This window comes from Numida meleagris, chromosome 10 (genome assembly GCF_002078875.1).
Source record: "Numida meleagris isolate 19003 breed g44 Domestic line chromosome 10, NumMel1.0, whole genome shotgun sequence".
NCBI lineage: Eukaryota > Metazoa > Chordata > Aves > Galliformes > Numididae > Numida > Numida meleagris.
Window position 1 is genome coordinate 6,301,512 of NC_034418.1, and position 7,626 is coordinate 6,309,137.

Genomic DNA, 7,626 nt, shown 5'->3' on the forward strand with positions numbered 1-7,626 from the left:
CTTGTTCTGAAAGCTGTTTCTTATTTAAAAACCTGGATACTGTTAGTGAAAAAGAAGTAGTGTTACCATGCAGCGTGGAATACACATCTCTCCTTGGCAAGCCACGCTGCTTGGCTTTCATCTTGCATAGCACAAAATCTATAGCTGTTTTCTTTTTAAACCTTTCAGTTATTTTTATCAGCTATTGATAAGTGGAGAACTTCCTTTCTGACCTCTGTTTTAATGCCAGTCCCCTCAGGCCAGTCACGAACACGGTATGGATTCAGGACTGATATTTAACTAAGGGATACTCAGAAATGTTCTTAATATTCAGCGGTGTTCCTTTGTTTTTAATTTCAAATGAAATATTTTAAAAGAGTTGTTCACTATAGCAAACCCAGAGTCTTAGCTAATTGTATTTTGCCATAGTACATGCCATCCCTGAGGAACGGGAGATGTGCTGAGCTGGAGGAAACCCCAGGCTGGGCCTGGATGGCACTCCATCAGCTGCAGGGGACCGCTGGGGGCACTGAGGGATGGGAGCTCCTCTGCATCTGGCCAGGGGATGGTCTCCAGAAGCTGCACTGCCCAGACCCGAGGAAATACTACTGTCTGTCCTCGTGGGAGCAGAGATGCTCACAAGGGCATCTTCATCTCCACTGGTGGTGTTTGCATGAAATCTTGACTGTGAAATCATGAAAGAGGCAGGGAATGTGTGCACCTTTCAGAAAACACCTTGGTGTAGATTTGACTATGTTTAATGTTTGTCACTTGAATTTTCAGAGGGGTTAGGCAGCTGCCCTTCCTCTAGATTTCAATAGGATCGATATGAATATGCAACACATTTGGAAATCAGACCAATAATGCATATGCATAACTATAAAACAGGTTACTTGATACTGTATGTCACATGTAATTTATTGATTTTCGTTCCCCAGCTCTTTGAAGGCAGTACAAAATCTGGATATTGTTGTTTTTTACTGTTTGTTTATTGTTCAGCAGTTTCAGCCAACATGTGTTTTTCAGTGTTAGGTCTATTCATCACAAATGTCAACCCATTAAGTTTGTAACTGCGTCACAGTTTTCCCACCTAGATCAAAATGAAAGCCTGGAACAGCCTACTCTTTCTAACTTAACAAGCTGGTTTTATTTTCCCCTGCAACTTGCTCTAATAATATGACCAGCTTTAAATTCCTCAGGCCGGAAAGCTGGGCAGTAAAGTCCTGTGCAGAGTGGAGATTTAAAACATGAGGTTTTTCCCAGGTTTGGAACATGGTAGTTGACATTTCTTCTCCTGAGCACGGATGGAAAATAGTCACTTAGGAGCGAAAGCCTGCTCTTGGGAAAGTATTTTTCTTACATTACAGACAGCGACAGCAAACTCACTTGCCTGGAGATTGGGTCACTGTAGTGTCAGATCTCCTCACAAAAAGCCATCCTAGCAAGCCTGTCATTCTAGTGACCCTGACTAGAAGATGCAGAACAGTTGTGATGTCTGGTCTCAGTTTTCTCCCTTCTTAGTGGTTCTTTTGGCTTAGAGTTGATATATGGCCAAAAAGTTGGAACAGAGCTGTGCAGAAATGGAAGCACCGCTCTCATGCTGCCTACCAGCACAGTAGTAGACATGTGTTTGTCCTAGCAGTAACAGCAGCTTATCTGAGGGGTCTTGGCAAGGCTCTCTTTGTCCTAGTTTGCCACTGCCCCAGTTTTCAAGGCACTTACTCCTCCGAACTGCTGCCCATGCCATCAGAATGAGCTCTGACCTGATTCTGCACAAGCTGAATATCCTGTGGAAAGTGCTGCCTGTCCTTGTCACTGCTGTCACCAGGTTCCCTGCTCACCGCACACAATCTGACCCCTAAATGAATTTTATGAATGAACCTAATGGATTGTAATTGATGACTTCATCTTGACTTGAACATAGAATTCAGAAACATGAAAATGAGCACAGTAAAGCATTAAGTCAGATCACATCAGTCTGGCCTGTTCATGGAGAAAAGTCTGTCCCTTCTTAATTTCGGTTTCTGTGCTCTCTGAATTTTTCCAAGCACCAGCCCATCTGTATTATGACGCTCAGCCCTGGCGTGAGCTGAGGGAAGGAGCCTGAGCTGTGGCTGAGTGCACAGCCTGAGGGGATCGCAGAGCAGCCTGGGAGCAGGTGTCTGCTGCCATCGGGAGCTGCCCGATCGGATGGCAGGGAGGAAACCAGCCATCTCGGAAATGCCACACACGTACTTCATCCCACCACAAAGGCTCTTCTGCTGTCCATGTTTCCACAGGGCGCACAGAGCATGGGAAGAACCCTGTTACTGCTAGTGATAACAGAAGAGAAGGAACGTTGTCATTTATAACCAAGCAAAGGATTTTCCTTGCTTGTATCACAGAGACCTTCATGCAGGGCAGTGCTTTTCACCTCTCTGAGCTGGCTTCCCAAGCACTGCAAAGGGAGTGGAGCAGGAGGCCAGGGTGGCTCCGGTGCTCAGAGCACTGCCACTGCCTGCCCCGAGCCGTAGGCTCTGTGCCAACATGTGCAGGCAGAGCTCACAACTGCTCTGCACTGTCTCCTCGTTTTGTATAATCCTGCTGAAATCATGATAAGTGTTGACACCAAGTAGCAAGAAGTGCAGAATGTAATGGTGTGACTGTAAGGCCAATAGGGTGATACAAAGTCTGTGCTGTGGCTAAGATAATATTGAGAAATATTAGTAAGAATTACCCAAAGTATTACCATTTATTATAATTAATTTTATAAGTAATTATTATAAGTAATAATTATTCTACTAGGATTGTTTTCCTAAGGGCTTTGTCTTTCCTTGTATTTGAAAGCTGTTCATGTCATAGCTGAACCTCTAATTTTACAGCCTTCTCTCGTTATGACTTATCGCATCTATGATGTGAGCACATAACCCCATGTACAGTTTTGTTCTTAGAGTATGCCTCTGTGAAATGCTCTGCAGGTATCAAAGCAGCAAGGGTGGTACAGGACCCTCTAGGCAGCAGGGTAAGCATGAGCAGCAAGCTATTAGTGTCGTTCTGTTAATTTGTTGACAATTTTTGCTGGTATCATCCTCTAATCTTGCTTAAAAAAGACAGAACGTGTATTTGAACATTTCTGAAGAGCGAGTGGCTAAGCAAAATACACGTACAATCCTAACATTTCTGTAGAAATAGGGTGAGTTATTATTGATTCACAGAGCACGACAAAACATCACTGCATGAATTAGCAAACAGCTGTTTCTAATTTGAGTTTAGAACTGTACACAGAGGAACTTGTTTTAGTGTTCACTCCTTTCATTTATAATGAATTTTAATCACCGCTACAGGTGAGAAAAATGTAGAAACAAGCTTGTATCTTGTGGAAGAAACAAAGGAGAGACAGATGCTAACAGATTTACAGTCTGTGATAAAAGGAATGTTTTGGTACACTTTACATGTAATTAGAGTGCAGCTGTTTTCAGTCCCAAGTCCATGATGCACAGCAGAATATAGTATCTGCTGCTTTTCCAAAGGGAGTAAAGAAAAACAGTGATTCAACCCTGAAAGCATTTAGTTTATTCCTAGATCTAACATAAAACTTTCTCCTCCGCCCCTTATTATGCCATTTATTAAAGTGTGAAATAACTTATTTAATGATATGTTAATTTTTGTTACCTCTAAAATACAGCCTGTTTGATGTAAGAAAAATAATGCTACAAATAACTTTCTGATTTTTACCATCGTATAGAATGATGTATCACCCTACCGATGGTCGTTATTGAGCCTTAACGGCCTTGCTGTGGGAGACAGGGCTCAGGCACATGTTACGCTGCCTTAACAAGTTCCTGTGCATCAGCCAGGCCTCGACAGACATTTCTGTGTACTTTTAACTTGCAGCGTAAAAAAGACTAATTAAATGCCTCTTTGATCCCAAAAGAAAGGTTTAAACAAAGACAGCTAGGCTTAAACTGCCTGTGTAACACTTTATCTACAGCAGACATCCCAGCAAATGTAACGTTTGAAAGTCTGTGCTACATCTCGTGCTGATTTTATGTTCTGACTATCCAGTTACTCTGTTCATGAGAAGAAAAATTAGATGATATATATTTTCCATTGAGCCAGACATCCTTATTTCTTTTTAAAAACTTCACTTCAAAATATGAATGGCAGTGCGAAGCGGAGAAGTTGGGAAACGAATCACTGTTGGTGATTTAGCCCAACACAAACACTTACCACATCAGCATGCAATTAGGTGTGAGCACCTTTTCCTTAAGTCACTGATAATCACGAGGGCACTGCCTGTGGGGCCGCTGGTATTAGCACCTTGGAGTTTTTTTTATCCCCAGTCAGTTTCACTTTGAACATGAAATATTAATACATATCAAAACAGAATAGTGCCTTGAAATAAGAAAGCTTTCAGGAATGTTTGTGCAGGAGCTGATGTTTCTGAAGCCTGAAGTTGCGCAGTGTTCTTCAGCACAGCGTGAGCTTCCCAGAGCCTCCCTGGTGCCTCAGCGAGGGATGTGCTGACCGGTGCTGGGCGCAGTTGCGTGGTTTTTTTGTAGGATGGTTATAAATGAGCAGTGGAAGCCCTTTTCCACTGTTCAGCAAAGCGTTGCAGCGCACAGTGACGCTGGGTTTCAGGCACCGCAGAATGGTCCTGACACTGCTCAGGTGGGTGCGGTGCCAGCATCAAATGGCTGTGGTTGGCCCCAGAGCTGTGGTTCGTAGTGCCCCATTGCCTTATGTGACAAAGGACAAAATCAGTCACTGAAGCCAATACACCCATAAAAATTGAGTTGGGAACAGTAATGATATTTGTTATTATTTACCGTGTTATGTTTGTGCAGGAAACGTGCAGGAAAAGGGCAACATACACTCCAGTAAAAAAAAAAAAAAAAAAGTAAAATCTGTTACAGTGCACTGAAAATACTGAAACTTACAACATTTGATATGTAAACTTGATTTGCATTATTTCACACCAGCACTGCAGTGTAAATGAACAGCGTATGCTGTGTGAGGTTCTTACCATAATCCATTGTAATGATCTATCCTTGGTGTTAATGCATAGTGGAGCAATTCAAAATTTGCTATAACCACTACTGAAGACTTTGCCGTCCTTTTCTCTCAATCTTTGTGTTGTATTCTCATAGATAGGTGTCTGTGATGATAATAATTATTGAAATTGATAACATTCCTATCAGGCCCTCTGTCTGAGGATGTCTCGGGGCTTCACAGCTATCCATAAGTAAGCCCTACAATTTGCCCTTGAGCAGCAGATGGCTTTTCCCTACCACGGATGCGAGGAACTGAAACATGAGCGGTTTATACGCATGTCTCCTGTTCCCAAGCTTGTTTGCGAAAGTAGCTTACTTATTGTGGGTGCCAGAATTCCATCAGCTTTCAATAGTCTAATGCAATTTGAGTTTTTTGAGCTTTTTAACTTAGGTGTCATAGAGAGGCTCTGAAATAACCACAAATCTGAAGTTAAACAACAATCTTAAGAATTGATTTTTGGGTTTTCTTTTTGTTAATGTAAGCATTCTTTTTGTGTACTGGCTCTGTACTAGAGGGACGAACCCGACAGAGTAAGAGCACCTTCCAATCTCACTTCCATGGCTCGTTGTCCTGGATGGGGAGTGCCCGCCAGGCTTGGGACAGAGGCTCTGCAGGTCCCTTGGGCACAGCCCGGTGCCCAGCTGCCGCCCGGGCAGGAGCACTTGGTGCTCTTGAGCCCCAGACCGAAGCTCTGACAGGCAGGATGATTCCGGCCTTGCAGGGGAGACGGGATGAAAAGTATCTGCAGGGGCTGGGAAATCGTGGCTTTCTATGAGCAAAATAACTTTGAAATAATAAATACATCAGTGTCACTGGAGTATGCTGAGGAGGCAGTGCAGCTTACTGCTGGCAGTTTGCGATGTGCTGTGTGTCTCCTTTCTAAAAGAGACTGTGTATTTTTTAAGGCTTAATTTTATTGTTTTAGCTTTATGTGCTTATTTCTGAATGCAGCTCGTGCTATCTGGAAGATAAACAGAGTATGAAGTATGATTTATGCTACAGTTTGGCCAAATTGCTCTTATTAGAAGGAAAACACATTTATTGAATGCAATGAGGCTGGAATTAGCTCCGCAGTGATGATGATAAATGCCTGCAGTCCCATAAACGTGCTGAACATTACGTTGCTAAATTACTGTACCACTGGAGATTGATTATCAACTTTAGCCCCGTAAGCTCTGTGACACACACACATCCTGAACACTACTGACATCCTGAAGCTTCCTTCATGCTCTTTTTTCCCTAATTAAACTTTTTATTGAATTTTCTTCCCCTTTTAATACTTGTTTTGATTCTCTTATGCGCTAATGACAAAAGCCTCACACCAGCCATGTGATTCTTTATTTTAGAACAGTCCCACTTTGCAGGATTAGCCATTTTTAATGACTTTAATCTCCTTTTTGAAAGTGATTTTTCTCATTCTGCTCCATTCCTTTGATTGCATTAATGTAAAATTATTATTCTAACCATCATAGCCAGACATGTCACACCACATCTAAAATAAATCTTCCCTGTAAAATATTACTCTGGTAAAATACCTTAGGATTTCCTTCTCAGTTCATTATGGGTCTTTTTTTTCCAACTTAAAATGGCAAGTTAAAATTAACAGGGCTATTTTTCATTCCATAAAGAGATTAATGATAATGAGCGTTTCCTAATTTCTTTAGTTCTGGGCATTTAGTCATTCAGCATCTTGTTTGGGAGAAAGTCAAGGTAGGTTGTCCCTGGAACTCAAAGCTTCTGATTCCTTCTAAATTGTCAAAGAACGAGGAAGCAGCACAATGAAAGAATCCAGAAGTTACACATGACCATTAGTGGAAGGCCTACATCAAGCTGGCAAAAGGAGATGACCCTTGTTTTCAGCTCTCTGTGTAAATGCTTCCTTTTCCAGTACAAACTCTTTTCAATCTGAGAAACGGTCATTATTTGGAACCCAAGTTGTATTAGCACAGCAGCCAGAACCCCACAGCTCTCCCAGATCTGTGCTCTCGAGGGCCCAACGTGTTTGCGGGGCAGCACGCGGTGAGCACGGGCGCCGTGTGGCTGCGTGCTGAGGTAGCTCGGCTCGCTTCGGCGGGAAAGCCAGCTGGGCCGGGTGCGGAGCGGCGCCTGGCGCTGTCCGCTCGGTGGGCCCCGGCAGCTGCAGCCGAGGTGAGCCGCGGTGCTGTGCCGCTCCGAGGGCCGAGTTCTCTCTGTGGGGCCCTTCCTCTGCGCACCGCTGCCCGGCAGGAGATGCGCGCAGCCTGCTTGCAAAGGGGAAGATGGACACGGTGCATGTATTTGTGCAGTCGTTTCTGCCAGCGGTCATTTCTGCAGCATTCAGACCGCAGCCAGAGCAGTCCCTACCCCGGCGCTGCGCTGCGCTGCGCTGCCCCGCCGCCTTCCCGCTGCCGGCCGGCACGCAACATGTGCTGCCCTACTTCGGCCCAGCATCCCCCTCGTGCTCCCTTTTGTCTCGCGGCCCCCGAGGAGCCCAGCTGGCGCGAGCGGGGAATTGGCCGGCCCCGAGCTACCCGCTCCCCCCCGGGGCCCCTCATCCCGGCGCTGCCGCCCGCCCGCCTCCTTCCCGCCGCCGCCCGCGGCCGCAGGTCCGTGGGGACGGGCCCCGGGAGCGCG

The 7,626-nt window shown here is 44.7% G+C and overlaps 1 protein-coding gene across 7 annotated transcripts in view; it reads left to right on the plus strand.

The window, feature by feature from the left end:
• ZNF423 (zinc finger protein 423) overlaps positions 1 to 7,626 on the plus strand; it is a 234,897-nt gene that overhangs the window by 136,318 nt on the left and 90,953 nt on the right. Inside the window, exon 1 of one of the 7 annotated variants that reach the window (XM_021408575.1) lies at positions 7,075 to 7,161. The exons of 5 other annotated variants lie outside the window; for them this stretch is intronic. The gene's annotated coding sequence lies outside the window, so the exon portion shown is untranslated. Of the gene's footprint in view, positions 1 to 7,074; positions 7,162 to 7,224; positions 7,599 to 7,626 lie in introns of those variants that run through there. One more of the 7 variants, XM_021408574.1, reaches the window with a different exon arrangement.